The sequence below is a fragment of the Wasmannia auropunctata genome, unplaced genomic scaffold (genome assembly GCF_000956235.1).
Source record: "Wasmannia auropunctata unplaced genomic scaffold, wasmannia.A_1.0 LD336028.1, whole genome shotgun sequence".
Lineage (NCBI taxonomy): Eukaryota > Metazoa > Arthropoda > Insecta > Hymenoptera > Formicidae > Wasmannia > Wasmannia auropunctata.
In genome coordinates, this window is record NW_012026862.1 from 727266 (window position 1) to 747875 (window position 20610).

The following is a 20610-nucleotide window of genomic DNA, read 5'->3' on the forward strand; positions in this document are numbered from 1 at the left end:
TCTCTCTCTCTCTCTCTCTCCTCCCCCCATTCCTTTCAGTCACCCTCGCCCCCTCTGCCCCGAGCAACTACGGTGTCCTTTTCCTACCTGTCTACACGCAGCTATTTTTGACCGGACTCGAAACGCAAGTACTATCCATCATCTATCTATCGACTGGCCCAAGGCAAATCGTACGCGCATTGTCTATCGATTCATTACGGCTCGTCCACTTTATGATTGATTACTATGATTGTGTCTGCAATTGGTATCGCAAGATACCACGGGTTGTCCCCTTTTTTTTATATCGAAAGTTTCGGAAATGATGAATATTCTAATCGAAGAGATCTATTTCTTTTTAGGCGAATTTTTCGTGCTCTTTTAAAAAGAATAATCATCCCAAAAATATCTGATGCAATTATTGTATATGCATATATTACATGTCTGAATGTAATTTGTAAAGAATCTATATTGATGGAGTTGGTGAAAATGTATAATTTAAATTAGATGTCAATGAAAAAACGTAACGCAACGTCATCTAATTTACGTTTGCTAACGTATCTTACAAAAGAATTTATTGCTACGGTTCATAATAAATTAATTGGTAACAGAATTACGCTTTCATAATTATCCGTATTCAGACACCGCTTTGGATTTATTCATGTTTTACTTTAAGTATAATATAAATCGGTCATATCCCAAGTCTATAGATATAGTAATCTTTATTATTTGAAGTAATAATACAAATATCGACAAATATCAACATTACTATTTATATGAAATGGCATTACAGAATTAAGAAAATACTTGAAAAGCAGACGTTTTCGAAAACTACAATAAAAATGTTCAAAAAATCATTATCCAATTATTCATCAAAATTAGTTTAAAATGTTTTTTTCCTATTATTCCCGCATAACATACATAAATATAAAAAACCGATAGATAACAAATTGTCAGGACGTCTATCCTAACGCACGATCTGAGCACTTTTTATGACACTTTGTGTCGGTCATGATACTTTTGCGCCGCAATCTTCTCATGAGGGGGAACGTCGTTACTCTCGAAATTACTTTCCATTACGCGAAACTTGGTAAACTCCCGAAAGAAGTAAAAGTAAGAGCTTGGAGGGGCGAACGGGCGATCGAGGCGGTCCAGCAGCCGCCGGTGGATTTCGTGAGGGACAACTTCGGAAATGCCGGCGACATCGCAGACGCTAGTAGTGCAGTCAATATATAATGCGCGACGTGCTCCTGCATTTCAAATTACCACACAGTAGTGCCGGCGACGAACGTGCGGGCGTCGCTTCCCCGATGCTGCCGATCGCCCGCCAACAGCAATAGTGTGACACTATGAATTCGAGCAATTTCTCTTATTCGCTCTCTCTCCCCCCACCTCTCTCTTTCTCTCTCTCTCTCTCTGTATCTCTCTCGCCACATTGCACACTGCGTTCGGATAATTATCATCCCGATTTTAGGGGCAATGTTATTACAACACAACGGATTTACGTTACAAGCCTCTAAATGCAGACTCCCTTTATAGGCTTATGTTAATAAAGTATGCATGTCATAAATATAATATTCAATATAAAATTTATAAACATAATTCATCATATGTTCTATTATTAAAACGCCGCTTATTTAGATTTGTTTATATGTACAAAAGAATTGAACGGAAAGTATCATGTTAATATATTCGAGTAAGTGAAGAAAATGTTAGAGATTTCCCTCTTGTTCTTATTACTTGCTTTATCAATAATTCATCATTTAGTTACTTTTTTATAGACTTTACATTTATGATTTTTAATTTATATTAGTTTATTTAGAGCAGTTCATTAACGAGCTTAATGTTAAAGTTCCGATTAGTACCTCTGCATGTAGTAATTGTCAATTAATTCATGTACGTCGTATAAGCGGTCGAACTTAGAATAGAATGGGCGCCGTATGTGCCTCTGGAGACATAAATAATTATCCGATAGCTGCGCGATAATGTAGTGGTAAACGCATGCACTGGCAGACAAGCATTGCCAGATTCGCAATGGATGGCGTCGTGAATTGAGATGTTAATCTTTCTTGCATTAGAATGTCTTGCCAAATATTTGGTAATTCAATTTAATAATTTACGATAATTTAGCAGGTTGAGCCAAGTAAAATTACTCGACAATTTAGCTGACACATTTCAATGCTAGCATTTGTATAAAATGGCACAAGACAAATTTTGTATTATTATATTTTTGCATTAATTAACGCTACTTATAATTATATTTTTATCTATAAATAATTATACTTTGTTTTCATATATATTTATATTATAATTAACATTCTTTCTTTTTTTATCTAATTAACAAAACAAATTTTGTTTTTATTTATTTATGTCGTTCCAAAAATCCTACGTGGAAACATAATTAGGCAGTGCATTAGATGGAACAGAGGACAAAGCCGTTTCCTAACGAAAAAGCGTCTCTCTTGACTTCTGAAGGAAGAAAATGTTTACAAAGCCACGTACGTGAATCGTACGGATTGGCGTCCGACGAATGGAAGAATTTCAACTTCAAAGAGAGAGTATTAAGTTTGTGATTCGCTACCTGCCTGTCCGCGACACAAAGCCGGCGGTGAGTATAATGGCGAAATAGAAAGCCGCCCCTCGTCGTCGTTAGGTCGTTCGACGTGTCGGTTGGCGATGAATAAACGCGTGACCAAAGGGAAAAAAACCACGAAGTGCACAATTATACGAGTGCCCGTCAAGTTCGAGTAACTCTTAACTATATATATATATTCGTCGCGGCCGGTAGGTTCGATAATTCGCGTTTTTCAAAGGGGAACGATCGACATTTTTCCGGAGCGATGGTTTCAGCAGACTGCGGCTGATAATCGCGAGAGCGAGGAAACGTGCTCAACGAAGATGAATTCCGTACAAAAAGATTTTCGCGTCTACCGTCGTCTCCGCGCTTTGATCGACGTACCGTCAAAGCGACGTTTCACTGTCTCATTTCGATTCTGTTTTACTTCGCCCGCATATCGATAACCCCCCCGGGTTTTTTTCCGGCTTTTTACGTTTCTCCGATCCTTTAACGCGCGCGCGGAGCGTGCGCGCTTGGAGTCCTTTTTTTTTCTTGCCTCCCTCCTGCCACCCCCTCCGGGACCAATTCTCAGTCTAGCATGGAATATACCGGAAGATGAAAGAAAGGATCCAGTCATTAACTGTCGTCGCGCCGACAAAAGGAGAGACGTGCACAGACGCGGAAATACGCGGATGCATTTTTTATTTAATTCCGTAAGAAACGTGACGGTGCCGAAAGAAACGAGAAGCAATAAGAAAGTGTCAATAGAAGAGAGAGAGAGAAAGAGAGAGAGAGTAAAATTGCAGTCGGTGGTTACACTTGGCAGACGTAAACGCACCTCCCTCCCTCCGCCTCTCCCTTTCCCGCGCAACTGCGCGGCCGTAATAAGTCGTACCGTACCTTCTCCCGCTCTCTTCTAACTTGATGACAAATTACTTCTATCACTTCCAACATAACTTCCAACGTAACCAGCCGAGAGAAATAACAATCAGCGTCCCATCTCAATAACTCTTGTTCGATCGGACTATAAAAGTGAAATGTGCCCGGCAGGATGCATTCCCCTCGCGTTTAAAACGACCGCGCCACGCCGCGAGCTCGCGATATCTCCTCGATTTCAAATGCGGCGGCGGGTAATTCGCGCGTCCGATGATAATTGAGCTCTCCGTTAGCCGATTGATTTGTGTACAAAGTGGGAGAGATCCTCGTCGATTATACACGTAAAGTTTCCCGGCCGCGCGCGCAAACGCGCGCGTGCGGGACAATCGCGGGTGTGCATATACCCGTCGCGCGGCTTATCCGGCCGCGATATACACGTATATACATGCTCGCGGACGATTATCGTGACAATTTCATTTCGCATTATACACTGCCTCGTGTCCTGCTCTTCCTCTCCTCCTCCTCCTCCCCCCGCCCGCCTTCCTCCCGCCGACTCCCTGCGCCAATGACTTCGGTACCGGGCCGAAAACTACCTCTCTCCCTCGTATCTCCGATCGGACACACAATCGGCGCTACATTCGGTAAATTTCCCTTCGGGACGTGTTCCGTGTGTAGCGAAATCCCGTTTAATCGAAATTTCGAATGTGCGTTTAATCCATTCCCGATCATCTCCCCCCTTCACCTCCCCCGCCCCCTCCTTGCTCTTCGTCCCTCAAAATGTCCCTTTCTCCGCGCGACAATCATCTCTGTCGCGTGCGCAAATGCGCTCGCAAAAAACAAAACCAAAAAATAGAATAAAATAAAATAAAATATCTCTCTGTAGCCCGAATATGAGGCCTGAAGCCTGCGATGGACGGATTCAAAAGTCGAAGCACTCGAGGCCAAATTGCCGTTAACGTTCTCCCCGCCGGAACTGCGCGATTTTCAAAGCGATTTTTGTATCCGGTTTTCAAATTTATTGACAGGAAAGTTTTAAACAATACACGTGGAAAGCTATTAGTTTTTTTTTTCGGGCACAATAGAAGTATATCGTATACCACCCGCCGATGAGCAAGAGTATCAGTAGCAGCTACTGTCGAATCTAGAATCACACCGGTGATAAATTTATACATTTTTTTTTTGTTCCCATCGCGGGAACTCGCGCAACGAAAATATTATTATTATTACGTCGGGAGACCACATGCACGTACGAGATGTGCACGTATGATAATAGCCGAGGAGTCGGAATAATAGCGCAATCGGTTCTCGCGAAAACGTTTCCCTCTTCACTTATCCAAGAGTCGCCCGGGCGTACGGCGACGAGCGGCGACGGGGGATGCATACATTTCAAATCGAGGACTGCAATAACACGCACATTGTTGTGAGAATAAATTCCGAGAGGTCGAATTCTCTCGGCGCGCGTCGCGCCGATCAACGGGTTTTTCCACGGCGCGTCCGCACCGGGCGGCGGTGAATTCGAGCGAAAGCAAACGAGCCGGCGACGAGCGCCGCCGCGGCCCGGCCAATTGTCTCCGGCGCCGATCAATTCAAGCCGGTCGATTATATTTTCCAAAAATGCAAACGACTCTATAACGCCGTCCTCTTTCCCTCCCGCCCTCTGTGAACCCTCCTCCCCCTTTGTCTCTCTCTTTCTCTCTCTTTCACTCCTTCTCGCTCGCTCCCGCTTTTTTTTTTCTTTCAGGCAAGAATTTTTCAATATTCGCTACACTTCCCTCGGGATGTTCCGCGTATCGATATTCCATTTCGTCGGGAATTGAGCGACCGACGTACGGCGTGGTGACAGAGAACGAGGGGCGGCGAGGGGGAGACAGGGGGAGGGGAGGGAGGCCGTGGAAAAAGGACTCGCCACGCCATCCGGCTGAAAGATGTGACGAGACCATCGTTTACCTTTATCGTCGCCCCTTACTTTCGTCATCGTCATTATATCGGATTATCGCCCTGCCTGCCGCCCTAGGTGCACAGAGTGAGGGTGTTTCTTGGGTACTCTATTCTCGCTGCCGTGCGAGAGAGTTTATCGGAACGTAACGGCGCGTCGCGTCCGCGTCGCGTCGACGTTCGAGCCCGCGGCGAGAAATGCATAAACGATATTACATTTATGTACAAGAGTTACAATCACCACACGGCTTGGAGGTGAGGACAGTAGTCGAATAAAGTTGTAGCTAGAAAAAATGTTCCATTTTTCACACCAAACTTTTCATTGAAATCAATCGCCGTGCAGGCTGCGCGTCTTAATATTCGCAGCGGCGCGAATGTCCCTTAAATGTCTCGACGCTCTTATCATTCTGTTTCAATTAAAACAGATTTAGCAACGCGAAATTACGGGGAAGCATTTCGTAATACGGAAACGGGGGGGGGGAGAGTGCGGGGGGAAAAAGAGGGATATAAAACTGACGTATGAGTCTGACGTATAAAGCCCTTCAATTTGCGCTGCTCCTTTTTTCTATAGGGCTTGCTTTGTACTAAAATTCGATAAATGAAATTAATGCACATGGTGTTTCCGCATGGCGGAGTTACCGCACGAATTGATTTCATCTCCAATTTCTGCGCATTTCGTCGTTGGCTTTCAATTTTGTTTTTTTCCGCGCGCAGACTCATCCCTGCATCCGCGCCACACCGCACACTCTCCGCCGCCGGTAATCTTTTATCGCCCCATAACACGCTCGCGGCTGCATCATTTGCGCATTTCTTTTTTCCATTCGTTTATTCTATTTCCATGCGACAAGGATTTGCTTGCCTGTGCTAATAAATCACCGGTATCCCTCAGTCTGCCAGGACAAAACAAGCCCGGCGGCCGCTATGCGCGGCTTGAAATCTACAGGGTGTCCGACAACCATTGTGCGAAATTTTAACAATGTTAAAGTATCTTGGAATTAATTAGAGACAGATATCCTAGGATGACAATGTCAGTATCGCAAGAATTTCCGAGTTACGAGCCGATGGTATCATGCGTTCGGATAATCGCGCTTACATGCATACCAATTTTCGGTTCCACGAAGTATTCATACTGTGTCGTTTAAGTTTTTTTTTGTTTTTTATTTCAAGGAAAATAGTGATAAAATAAAGTTACCAATAAATATAAGTGAATATAAAAATCGATGCATTCTAAGAAAACAAATATGATTGCCCTATATATGATATGATACTATTTATTAACGCGTTCTTTATTAAATGAATTAGTTAAACTACACATTGTGTAACCATTGAAATATTTCTTGTTCTTCTTTTATTTTATACTTACTATTTGCATATTGAAAAAAACTTTTAAATATCGTTGTTTTTTTTATATCAATATATACAATATTTAATTCTGGAAGGATACCTAAAAAACCAAAGCTTTATCACTTTTAAGCGATGAATAATAATGGAGTAATTTCCACGAAGCTTTCACTTCAGTTTTCACTTATAAAACATTTTTTCATTTATGCACGGTTATTTTTATGCGCAGACAATTAATTTCAAGCAATCATCATGCAATTAATATTCCACTGAATAGAATACGAAAATATATCAATAAAAGAACGTGAAATAATAAATAATGGTTCTGTGAGTTTTATACAATCTCATACGTGCGATAAATCGACGGATATTCCAGAATTAAATATTTTAATACATTAACTCTATTTTCTAGCCCATCCATTTCAAGGCAATGGATCTGCGAGGTTTTACATTTATCCGTAATATTTTTTTCACAGATCCATTACCTTAAATTAAAATAAAGGATAATTCGTCACTCACCAACGCGCAACGGCGGAGTTGTAACTGCGTTATGTACGATAATCTGTAAAATACAAATATAAAATTTGAATTACTATAACGCCGAAAATTATTAATATTTTAAAAATAACTGTTGCGCAATTTGAATTTATATATTCTTTCCTATTTTTTATTTGTTAAATAACGCAAATATATAACCATTTCTAAAAAGATTTTTTTTACAAGTACAAACTTTTCTAAAATTTTAGAAATAAATATTTAATTTATACATAAATAATCCAAATAATGTATATAAAAAAGCATCTATTTATATGTATTTTAATATTTTAATATATTAATAAATTAAATAGATATAATTAATATGTATTTAATTTAATTGTATATATTATAAAATTTTAATATATTAAATTAATTATATGTACATCTTTCGATTCAGTTAAATTTTAAATGTATCAAAATAAAAAATTGAAGAATATTCTATATTTTATCTTGTATATTGTGTAAAGTAATGCATTAAATAACACGAACGCTTAATTTAGTAAGTAACAAAAATGAATAATAAATTACCTCGAGGTCGCTCCGCCGTCGCTCGTGATTCCGCTCCGCACCTTCTCCACCTCTCAGCCTCCCTCGTCACCGACGTTCACACGACACTCGCGAGAACGCGGTTAATTACGATCGCGTAGCAGTTATCGGAATCGTTGATCGCGCGCTGCCCTTGAACGACACTTTTGACATTATAATTGCACGACAAGACGATGCGCGCAGATTCACAATTAGGTTAGAGGGGCGCCCCGCTAAAATTACAATCCGGGCGAGTCACGTATTCGCGAATTGCGATTCGCCGCGAGGTACGCTTGTCCCTTATTTTCGCGCTGGTGTTCGACTTAGATCTCTCGATCGAATGGACGTCGCGAAAAGCGCGACGAATCGCCAACACGCATATAGAACTTACACTACGTTACGCGAATGACATACGCCGAATCACGGGCCGAATCGCGAGAACGCATATTTACCGGTTAAACGCGCCGCTTGCCTGAGATCAGTTCGCTCCGCGTCCCCGCGAGTGTGCCGGTAATAGCCGAATGAATCCGGAGAGCGGCGCTTCACTTCGGCGTCACGTGACGCGAGTCAAATCGATCGAGACACGACGGTCGATTCGAAGACGTACGATCGAAGCGGGATGTCACACCCGCGACACGACTTAAACACAATTATTACTAACGATGAATACATCGCGGCTTTCCGTCACGTATGTATGTATACACGAATTACTCGACCCGGCGAAGTCGCGGCATCATTCCGGCGCTACCTTCAAATCGAGAAACGCGTATATATAGGACGCGGGCCGCGAACATAAGTGCGGCGCGTCGCTCAGGAAATGATTATCGCCCGTGAGTACCTGAGCAAAGAAACCATAATGAAGGGATCCCTGCGTCGATTCGATTCAAATGAGGGAAATACCTATATTTAGACAGCAGTCGCGCCCGCGCTCGATTCATTCAGATTGCCAGTCGCTTAATATAATCGTCGCAAATAATAACTCGGCGAAGCGCGAGTCAACTTAACCTCGCGCGTCTGTAAGGCGTGCGATCGCGTGCGCGGCGCCCGCATCGTCGCGACCGCGTCTCGAGAGATAATGATACGACAACATACACAAAGAGAGAGAGAGAGAGAGAGAGTGGCACGCGCCGCCCTCGCTACGCTACCCCCCTCCCCGCTCGGAATATCTCGCGTCTCGTCGCGCTAACAACGCACGGCTCTTGTCGGCCTTTGCGCCCTCCGTGCCCTTGTGTGCTCGCGATAGCGCGTGATGACGGCCGCTGTGATGAGTAACGTACGCGCGCGGCGCGGCGTAGGTGCCTTATATTATATATATGTATACCTGTACGACGAATCGTAATACGTGCGTGTAAGATCGTGCTCTGCCGGAGCGTCAGTCGACGAGACGGTCTACGTGTGCCGGAGCATACAGTCAGCACGTATACAAGACACACTCTCGACGCTACGGGCGATACACCTGCGGGTATACGTAAAGCGTGCGCTCCATCCTTCGCATCTCGCAATTAATCTTGGGCAAGTTATTACCGCGCATCCTGCGCCCCGTCTTCTTTCGCGGCCGCTCGTTAGCGCTACTTATATAGGCTGCGTTCGGTTTGCTCCGAAGCTCAAAGCGCTTACAAGCATCATTTGTCCTTGTTTAACATTTGATAAACAAAACAAGGTTTGAAATGATGTTGTGAGCGCTGTAAAACCCTATCTACATAAGTCGCAAACGCAAAACGCAAACGCGGACATTTCTCTTTTTTTTTTCTTTTTTTTTTTTTGACGTTTCGTTCTTTTTTTTTTCTCCGCGTTTGCGTTTGCGTTGTGCGTTTGCGACTTATGTAGATGGGGCTTAAGCGGCAAAGCGCGAACGCAGCCTCGGTCCCCTTAGCTCGATCGAAAAGCGTGGTGTAATTGAGTATCCGAATCTGGATCCATCGAGCACGTTGCAATTTATGTGCGCGTAAAACGGATTGATATACAAAAAGATTATAGAATTGTGTGGTTCAATAAATTAAGAGAAGGAATGAAATTGAGCTTCAATATACTTTTTTCGTAACAATTTAATTTTGTTTTTCTGATGTGTTAATTTTATATCAAATTAGCACTTGTTTGTTAAGATCGCGCGATTTCTCTCGCTTTTCTCGAAATGCAAAAGCTATAAAAAAAAATACCAATCAATATACATACATTAATTCTTATCGAATACTTTTTCGCGATAAAAAGATATTTTATTTCTCAAGTAAATTCTAAATTCAAGAGTCTTTCTAAGTAAAATTAATAATTCACTTATTTTTATTTTTAAAAAGAATTGAATAGTAATTAATTTATCAATCTTAATTTATCAGTGTACGTAATGTTCTATGTATAAAACGAATTATAACAGATAAAAATAAAGACATTTGTCTCAAGTAAATTCTAAATTCAATAGTCTTTTTAAGTAAAATTAATAATTCACTTATTTTTATTTTTAAAAAAAATTGTATAGTAATTAATTTATCAATCTTAATTTATCAGCTAGTGTACGTAACGTTCTATGTATAAAACGAAACTATTATAAAAGATAAAATTGCAGCTAGATAAAACTCGATCGGCTAAAGTAAGAACCAATAAAAAGTGATATATTCGTGCTTGAACTTTGCACGATATTAGCGAGCGTTGATTATTTATGATTTTAAAATTATCACGATCTCTCGATATTGAGATCTTCGATTTTAATTAATTTTCAGAGTATGCTAGATATTACATAATTTGCAGGAGATTCTCGTGTGAACGAAATAATCGCAAAAAAAAAACAGTCATCTCACGAATGCGTTGCAATTGCGAGATTGTTATATCGAAATATCGTGATTATTTACGCACGCGAAAGTGATAATAAGTGAGTTATAAGTGCAATTTTTTGGTATGATGTGAAAAATGAATACGATCATTACATCGAATTTAATTTATTACTATTGTGTATACATATATTTCTTTTTATTTCTTTTTTAACTTTTTTTCATAAATTGAGGTACACGTTCTGTCTTTCAGAACAATGCCAACCTGTACGCATGGGTCTAGAATGCAGCGAACTTTTCACTTAGATCGACCGGCCGGCGATACTTGCGGAGGAAGTAGCAAGAGCCTCAACTTGCCCCTTAAGCGACCACCGATTGCTACTGGAGGTACCGTACTTTTACGTGATTTTTCTACCTTACCGTTTTTCCGAAGAGAAAACCGAAGGTTTATAGGAGGAGAAAGGATCGGTTATCGCATTTGAAATTCACCACCGAACACCGGCTGAATTATTGTTCGTTTGTTGACTTTATTTTCATTCAAAACTTGTTAATTCGCTCGATTTATATTAATTTGCTTTAACATCTTGATAGGACATTTATAAACGCAAAGGGGAGGGAGGGGAGGGGGAGAAACGTGAGATAGAGCCCTTTGTAAAATTTTCGCGCCGACAGATCGAAATTAATTGCGATGCAATTCTAAATAATGCGAGTTAGCTGGATATCGCGACGTCGACAATTTACGAGCGCGACGTATACAGGCGACGTCGCGCACTCGAAACCCTCCCCCCCCTCTCGAAATAATCCGCGACGATCTCCGAACGAGCTTTTAAACACGTCGCGCGAATTTCACAGAGCGTCCTTTCCAGCGTCATAAAATTTCTTAGCAACTCTACCTCGCGCGCGCGCGTGCGCGCGAATGACGTCGCTATTCGCTCTTCCCTCCTCAGGAAGAATAATCTTGCAAGCTGAAAAGGGGACGTGGAATGATGACTCAGTCGGTAGGTCTTTGCAAGGAGACCCGAAGGCGACATTTTAACAGTATCCCCCCCCCCTCTCACCCCTCGCAGGATGTTTCATATCCTTTCTTTGTCTCCCCCTTGGGATACGCGCGTACGTCAGTTTGCATAGATCCGCGTGTGTGCACACGCGAATATCACGCAGCGAGAGAACGAGGATCGGCGCGAATCAAAGTGAGGTGAAAATGATGATAGAGTGCCGTCACAGTTGAACGGTGTTTATTTTAATTTGTTCTTCCGCGCGAATTCCGATTGCGAAATGGGATCGGAAATATCGAAAACGAGATGTCGGCGCGTGAATGACGGTGGAGGGGATTTCGTGGGGTTTTTAATATTATTGTATAGGGTTAATACTAAGGAAATTAATATACTCCCTCTCCTACCGACGGCTGTAATGGCTTTCTGCGACACGGTTGTTCTTTGTGGCCAAGTTGCGTCCAACTCGCACAAATGTGCAAACGAACGTGGTAAACGCGAGGTAGGACGCATACGTGAGCACATCTACGAAGCGTCTATAGCCGCGGGCTAGCTACGCAAACATACGCTGAACATTCGCAAAAACATCACCGCAGCAGAGAGAGAGAGAGAGAGAGAGAGAGAGAGAGAGAGAGAGAGAGAGACCCCGTGAATAGTTTGCGGACGCGCATAAAGCACCACCATGAGTGAGAAGCTCTTGTTTAAATCCTTCCCAGAGCCAGGAAGTCACTGCATGAGTTTCTCACGTGATTTTCTAGATAGCATTTCGAAGTAAATAAATCCTCGGGTTTCCACAGAAAAGCACGTCCGCAATCCATGAAAAATTTCACTTTCTTCACCCCATCTGACCTCTGTCGTATTAGTTTGCTCTTTTTCTAATGAAGAAATGATATAAATTTCTTTTAATGTCATATATTTAACTAATAATTTAATTTTACACGGAAAGAACGATTTTGCTGGAAAGTCTAAAAAGTTTGCTGACTATACAAATCTGAAAATAATTTTGTTTGGCTGCACTTCGATTTTGTTGGAAATTCAAACTGATTGCTAGAATATCAAAACATTTTACAACAATGCTCATCATTTTTGAATTTCCAATAAAATTATTTTCATATCTGTATTCAACAATATTTTTAGACCTTCCAGCAAAATCGTTTTTTCCGTATATTATTTCCTATATTCTCCTCAAACAGTTAAACGAGAGAAGAAATTAGAGATAACCGATATCTTAATGTCCAATGTAGATCCTAGTACGTACTTAATAATGGTATTCAAAATACGAATAGAATTAGAAGAGCTGGGATCAACGACAGGCGAGGATAAAATTAAAATTCGCAAACGTAGCAGATCGTTTTAAAATGCGTCAGAAGTAAGCCTTAATCTGCAATTGAACGGAAACTTAATGGCGGGCCCATCGGATTCCATGGAATGCGGCAACGGCAGCCACTTGGCAATCCGCTCAAATACGCTGCATCCGCGCGTCCAGAAGCCGATCGGACTGCCTATCTTCTGTTCCATCTCACAATCCGGCTCCGGTCGGTACACCTCCCACGGTAACCTCCTCCCACGATGGTCGTGGGAAACCACATCCTGGCGTGACTCCAAATTGCGTGCAAAACCATCAGTGGTAAATGCGAGTCGAGCGTCAGGGAGCAGAGTGGATGGCCGGAGAGAGACGGAGAGAGAGAGAGAGAGAGAGAGAGAGAGAGAAACAGGAAAGGGCTGCTGTCGATCGCAATCCATTGATCCTAGCCGCCGTACGTTGAAAGGCAATTAATCATTAATGACCTGCCGTAAAAGAACGGCGCCAGCTTTTAGCGGGGGGGAGGGAGGGGGGGAAACTTTTGAAGTGCGGGACGGTGTACGGATGAAGTGTATACCGTAATTCAGCGATACAGCTAATTCGCTGATAATGAAATTCGCGGCAGCTGTTGTTCCGTACCGTTCGTGGAAAGTGCATTTCTTAAAACCGTTATCTTGTACTCTCCCGTTGCTTTATTTAAATATCTCAGCACTTATACATTCCGATGCAGTGAATCGATTTTCCTTGCGAACGGCCAAATTAATAAAATAACCGAACGTAAAAGAGGAGCGCAATTATTTCCGATTTAACTTGAGACTCTTAATTTGCCAAGTGACTCGAAATGAAATGAAATGAAATGAAACGTTGACATAGTCGTACTTTATAAGTTCCACTTGTTGCCGTGAAGTTACACGCGAGCGTAAAGCTCGTCGTCGGAGAGCGCGGCGACGGCCCAATCGTGCCTTTTCCGCGATAATTGACCGTGCGCAAGTGCCTCGCTGACAGCCCAATTACGCGCGAGGATACTTGCAATCAAGCCAATAATTGTCGTCGACTGCCGCGGATAGCGCCGAGCTGCAATATTCGCCGACGGCGACGGCGGCGGCCGATACATCGGCGGTGGCAGACGTAATTAGCTCGACACGCCCCGGCACCGCTTCTAGATTTCAATTTCGTCGACGGGGCACGGCGGATTACTGATACATGGCGGTCTTCCCGCGGAGAATAACGCCGTACTAATCGTACTTTCGCGGGAACCACTCGATCAGGACAATTGGCTAATTGGCGTTACAATGTAAAATAGTCTCGCATATTACATATTAGGAGGGTGATTTAGTTTTAAGGGTTTTGCAAGATAATGGCACTAATGTCAGTGCTGTTGAAGACATTCCAATTACAGCGCTATTGTTTCTTAATGCTTTATTATTACTTTATGATATTTAATTATTTACTAATAATAGACGCAGTAAACATCGTGTTTGTACCATTTTTTTTCTTAATAAAGCTTGATATAAAACAGTATTTTTGATTTCATGTTGTATCATGAAGCAAATGTTATTAGAGCTGAAATGAGAAGTCTTGCCGCACTCGCGTATTTTCCAAACATTGCTTCATGACATGTGATTATCACTTGTTTTGATCGATGTAACATATACTCTAGAAGTCTAAAAGATACGCAATTTCATAATTTCGAAGAAGTGAAAAAATTTGAGAGAATTAGATCAAATCCAAAGAAGAATCTTTTTTTATCTTCGCGGAATTCATCTCTTACCAGAAAAAGTTATAGAAAACGAAGGAAAATGTTTTGATTAAGGTCATTGAGATATTCGTACAATAAATCAATTTTTGGGAGAAAAAAATCTTCAAATCTAAATCACACTTCTTATACATATTTTACTAATGTGGCATTATCGTACGATGGCTAAGTTTAAATATTTTTCTCAATAATTTCCCTGCAATGTTTTAAAATGCTCATTCACATCGGATTGTTAAACATTGAAGATCAATTTAATCGTAATCTCACTATTCCAGCTTCAGCTTATGATTACGTTGCAAGTTCATTAAGTCGGCGCGCAGTTCAAAAGACTGAATAATGCAGGATTAAGAATTTATATAGAAATATTAGGCACACCGAAAGAACGATTTTGCTGAAAAGTCTAAAAGTTTGTACAGATCTGAAAATAATTCTTGTTAGACCATCAAAATAATTTTGTTGAAAAGTCGAAAATGATACAAGCATTGCTATAAAACGTTTTCTTATTTTAGCAATTTGACTTTGCAACAAAATTACTTTGATAGTCCAACAAGAATTATTTTCAGATCTGTATCCAGCAAAATCGTTCTTTCCATGCACCAAGATTTAGCCTCGATTGTACAAGGCGCTCTTAAATTTATTTGTGATAATCACTTACGCGGTTTAATTTAACTTACTATTGTTTACATGCTATAAGTTTAAATTCCCGACGGTATATTTATAATATACATAATTTATAATGCACGTACACACAGTATCAGGAACGTTCAATTTTATATTGAATAATTTACATCCTTACTTTCCTTGTTACTCGAGGATCACTTTGGGTGGATCATTCCGATGTTAATGCCGCTTTGTGATCCATCCTCGAGCCGGCGAGGGGCAGAATTGACTCTACTCTAGGCTAGACGGGAAACTGAGTTTTGGATGTGAAATAATTAATGCCAGCTCGCAGGCGACACGGACGTTGCGCGTCACCACGTTACGCGTCCCTCGACCTGCTCACTCTCCTTCGTCCGCAATCCCAAAGCGCGGCCCTCCGCCATCCCTCTTGGTCCACACTGGTCCCTCGCGTGTTTCACCCCTGCACGACCCTTCGTTCACCTGCGTCACCTCTCCTGCGTCTGCCTGACCGCCAGCGTCGCCGTTGCCGCCGCCGCCGTCGCCGTCGTCATCGTTTCCGGTCATAACTCAAAATCCCTCAGGTGTGCTAACCGCGTATGCCAGCGGTCACGTTGGAATGTTAGGCCGCGAGTTTCCACCATTATTAAGCCTCGTCCGCACGTTCGCAGTCGCCGCACGTGCGCTGCGACATACACACATGACCTCTCTTCTCCTGCCCTGCGTGGCAGGTGGGTGCACATGCTCGTAGGATGGCGTTCTACCATCGGCAGAAACGCCGCGGTGGATTCGTCCCACGTCGGGCCTCCCTTCCCTCCACCCCCCCCCCGAAATTTCGCCGCAGCCGACAAATTCGCAACCGTGATAAATTTGCGGCCGTAATAAATGGAGCGGCCTGCAGGAATAAGCCGTTGGTAAAACGTTCTGGCCTTGACACTTAAGGTATTACCCAACAATTACCCCCAACTAGGGGACCTAGCGGGAAGAGAGAGATTCTCTCATGATGGATTTTACGAGGGAGGGATGATGTATGCAAGCTTTCCGATTAATAAGATCTAAGAAGGAAAGGAAAGAAGTTATAATACGCGGTGATTTATCCCCTCGAATGATGGTGATACGCGTATATATATAATGTATATATTTGATATAAATAGCGACCCCCCGCGCGCGATACGCAGAAAAGAACCGACCAAACTTTTACGATACTTGGCTGAAAGTCGATCGCTTACCGGTGACGAGGATTATTAATTCAAATATCGCCCAGTAAACGCGTATATTTTATCCATATCGACCGTGAATATAAAGTTCCATGCCACGCGGGCGGCGGCGGCCGCGGCGCGTTCCGAGGAGCGAGGTTCCGAACTTCTTCAGCCAAATGTGCCAAATTGAAGCCGAATTATAACTTTCCTGTGATGTGTCAAACCGAACTCGAGCCGATCCTGGATGTAAAGTTCGAAGTCAACTTTTATGAGCATAGTTCCCTTCCTTTCCTCTCCCCCCCCCCTCCGCCCTCCCCCCGCTTTCATAAGATCGTCCTACTTTCTCAGTTCGGCTCTGCACCTTCATGGCGACCGCCGATTGATATCCGACAATCAAGATTAGAAAAACTCAACTACTTATTCTTCGTAATCACAATCAAAATTTAATTTCTCTCGTAAAATCAAACGTCTTTGAGTCGAGTTTCCCTGCTAAATTCAATTCTTGCGACTATGTATTAGAGAATATAACAATACGTTTAAAATTATTTGAATAATAAATTGTAATTTTAAATGAAATAAATTGAAATCTCATCAAGATATTAATACCTCTTATTATTATATATCTAAAAGTTTTTAACTTTTAGAGATTAATTTTAAGAAATTAGTAAGTTTTATATTTAGTAGTAATATAATATAAATTTCCAAACATAAATGTATAATGAATTGAAAAATATAAATTTACTTTGGTGGACGGAAGACCGGGCTATAAAAATATAATAAGCAATTTGCAGATTAAATTATTGGTAAATCCAAGAATAATAAAATGTTAAATAAATGCCTTTAAGAGCCGACGCAGTTCTAATAGCGCAAATGATCCCTTTATTGAAGAATAGTAGTCCAAGAATAATATTAAAATTTTTAGAATTGAAAAGAATTATGAAGAATGTTATAAAAGAATCATATTAATAAATTCAAAAATCGGAAGTTCAAAAACGGATAAAATGAATTTATTATAAGAGATATAATTATTTGTATTATTATTTTTTAGGTTTTATACAATTAGTTAATATTTTATTTATATCTTATATATATATCTTACAATTAGTATTTCTTGAAGGAATATTTTTTTAGAAAACATTTGTAAAAACTAAATTTCTGAATGTATAGACTTCTTTTATCATGATATTCTTTCGGAAATCAGGTTGTCCAAATATTTGCGATCGCGTCATATGAGAACATAATCGCGGCTGTAATTGCGTTTAATTTCTCGGCAAGCTTTCCGCTATTCCGTATCAAAACAGCCGAGAACTCGTCCATTCTCCGCGGCCGCTATGAATTATCTCGTTTAACCGTCCCGCCGTCGTGTTTTCGGACGTAACCGCGTCGTTTCATTACGCGTAATAGAGAAATCTTGCGCGCGAGCTGCCGCTTGCGCGAGTTCGCCCAGGCCCATGCAAAAAGCGACGAAAGGGATCCGCTCTCACGTAACAGCCGACCAACGTGGGACATATACAGACACGCCGAAAGCTCGGTATCGCTTTTTGCCGCGCTAGCCAATTTGTCGGGGCCGATTCCGACAAGTCGCGGCAAGAAAACGTTTGACAAACGTCCCGGATATTCCCGCGGTAGGGCCGTCAGGGGTGGGAGGGGGGTTTCGCCACGGGTTTCCTGAATCTGGCCAAGTCCGATCCTCGCGAAAGAGACGAATGGACCTTGCGAGAAAGTTCGACACCGCGTCGTCGTTAACGACGGCCGCATTAATTTTGATTGGCCGTCCTTATCAATTGACAAGCAGCCCTACGAGCATGCAGCGTAACGCTAGCGGCATTATTCGGTTACGTTATCTCCTGCATAATAACGTTTACCATTTGTATCTATATGCAGAATGTAACGATGTGCAGGAGGGAGAAGATTCAAATAAGATATCTGCGTCTGTAGTTTGATAATGATGAATGAAATGTAGATTTTGGGATACGCCTTTCATCGCATTTCTCGTTAACAATTCTACAAAATAGCATAGGCAGCGTATATGCATTTTTAGTGTAAAAAATTAATCCAAATTTTTTATACGTGCGATTTTTTAATGACGTCATTAATGGAGAACACATTTATATATCAACAATAGGATTAATATTCTGCGATGTTTAATTACCTTAAAATGATTTTTTTTTTAAAGAAAATAAAAGTAATCTTTTACAAATATAATTGCCCCAATTTCTCGCTATAAACTCACATTCCAATTTCGCACACTTACTGAAGTACTGCAAAGGAGAGTGGCGGACTGCTTTTCTTTTCTGGCATCGATTACAGCTTACCCGCCGGCTACGCATTAAAGTCAACGGAAAGAAAAAAGAAAGGCGTAAGATAATTTTGAGCGACGGCGTTAACGAGATTTTAATATGCAGGTAGCGCTGCCACGGAGGAAAATCAGAAAAATACCGTTGCCCTTTTCAGGGAGTCTATCCGGAAGCGTCGTTTCGCGCAAAAGGGTTGAAACGGCCTTCGTAAAGCAGGAGAAGGAGGAAAAGGAGGAGGAGGAGGAGAAGGAGGAGAAAGTCCGATGGCGAAGAAATCGCACCCTCCACGCTGGGTCGTTGAAAAGTTTGCGTTTCATCCCTTTCACGAGACCTCGACGAGCTTTCATTCGTCTCTCCCTACGAATCAATTCGTATCACCTCCGACCCCAGCCCGCTCCATATCGTCATCGCCATCGTTCCTCGTTCTCGCGCCCTTTGCGACTTCGCAAATTGCCGTGCTCTGGAAATTTCAGGCCGAGCCGCCTGCCGCAAAGTAGCCAATGTACATTCGCGAGTTCTTCATATTACACCCTTCAGCACATTCGTTCGCTTATACTATAATAACTGCTTCGCCACCATCGTCCTGGTGGCGCTTCCCGAAACAGGATTCTCAAGCCATTTCGTTTTGCGACGACGTTTGCATAAAGAAAACACTTCCGATTCGCAGGGCTACCGAATAAATTTCGGCGCGGGCGCGACGCTTTTTTTTCCTCCCGAAATATGTTTTGCTACCTCGAATTCCGCGAAAAATAATATTTACGCTGCGACCACAAAATAACACGGACCAGTCTGGTGTTACAATCCCGATACGGGCGATCTATACGCAATTCCGTAACAATTTCGACCGATGAATTCTGCGTACCGCGCTCGAGGTTTCCGGATTAATATCAACGCGTATGTACTACATATTAAAAAAAATATTGGAATATCACGATTTTTTTTTAAATGTTAAAAGGAAAATATTAATGACGAGGCCTCGACAAGAGTTTCTCTCTTCTACGTGACACTAGTCACCAGAAGAACTCCCTTTTTGCATTTAAAAAAAAACACCGTCATCATCTCAGCGTTAAACCGCATCTTAACAATTTCGAGCACTTTGACAAGCACCAGGAGTAAGAAAAATTTCATTCCGAAGCCCAGCCACGTGCAACAAAATAGTTCTACGATTGGGCGGACTTGCGAAATAGCTTGGGAACGATGAGTTCCACATATACTCGACCGGTATGTGTGTATATTCCGTACGCGTATGCCACTTCCCTTTTTTTCCGCCATACACGGCGTTCGCGCGCGAAAATGGAAGCTAATCCAGTCGTTTCTTCACTGCGCAGTGTGTGTCGTTTATCGTAAAAATTTTTCAAACCGCGGCATTTCAATATAACAAATTCTCGAATATACGACGCTCATCCCGCGTGTGGGATTCGAGTTCTCTGATTATTTCCCGCGGAAATAGAAATCTCGCGCGCGCATCGTATTACGTGTATCACATTCATTTAACTGAAAATGAGAAATTTCTTTGCATTAACGAAATACGATGTTTCGACGAGCGACGGATGTATGCATATGTATTCCCCGACGGAAGGTTTTTTTCATCAACGTCCAAATATAATTCACTTACGTATGCACGAGTAACATTACGATTCCGCCTATTTTAATGACCCATATATTAGTTTGTTTAATTACGTCCAATTTCCATACAGAATTAACGTACGTCCCATCTCCGTAACTTCATCGTTATCGATTCAATTGAGAGTTTCAATTCATTAATTATCAAATTGATCATTTTCCCAATTAATTAACTAACCGTGTCATTGGTATGAAGCACTACTTTTTATTTATTTAATGTGCACGGTCGCCAGCTCGCGAATATTTAGAACTTAATTACTCCAACTAGTATCTTGTGTTATTGATGCCGAGCACTGATATGTCAAACACGTGTAAT

General features: G+C 41.8%; 1 long non-coding RNA gene across 1 annotated transcript in view; it reads left to right on the forward strand.

Annotated features, from left to right (window-relative positions):
• The first annotated feature begins 8388 nt into the window (after positions 1-8388).
• Positions 8389-20610, forward strand: part of LOC105452602 — a 37183-nt gene continuing 24961 nt past the window's right edge. The window contains exons 1-2 of the long non-coding RNA XR_974760.1: positions 8389-8577; positions 10760-10893. This is a non-coding gene — a long non-coding RNA (uncharacterized LOC105452602). The remainder of the gene's footprint in view (positions 8578-10759; positions 10894-20610) is intronic.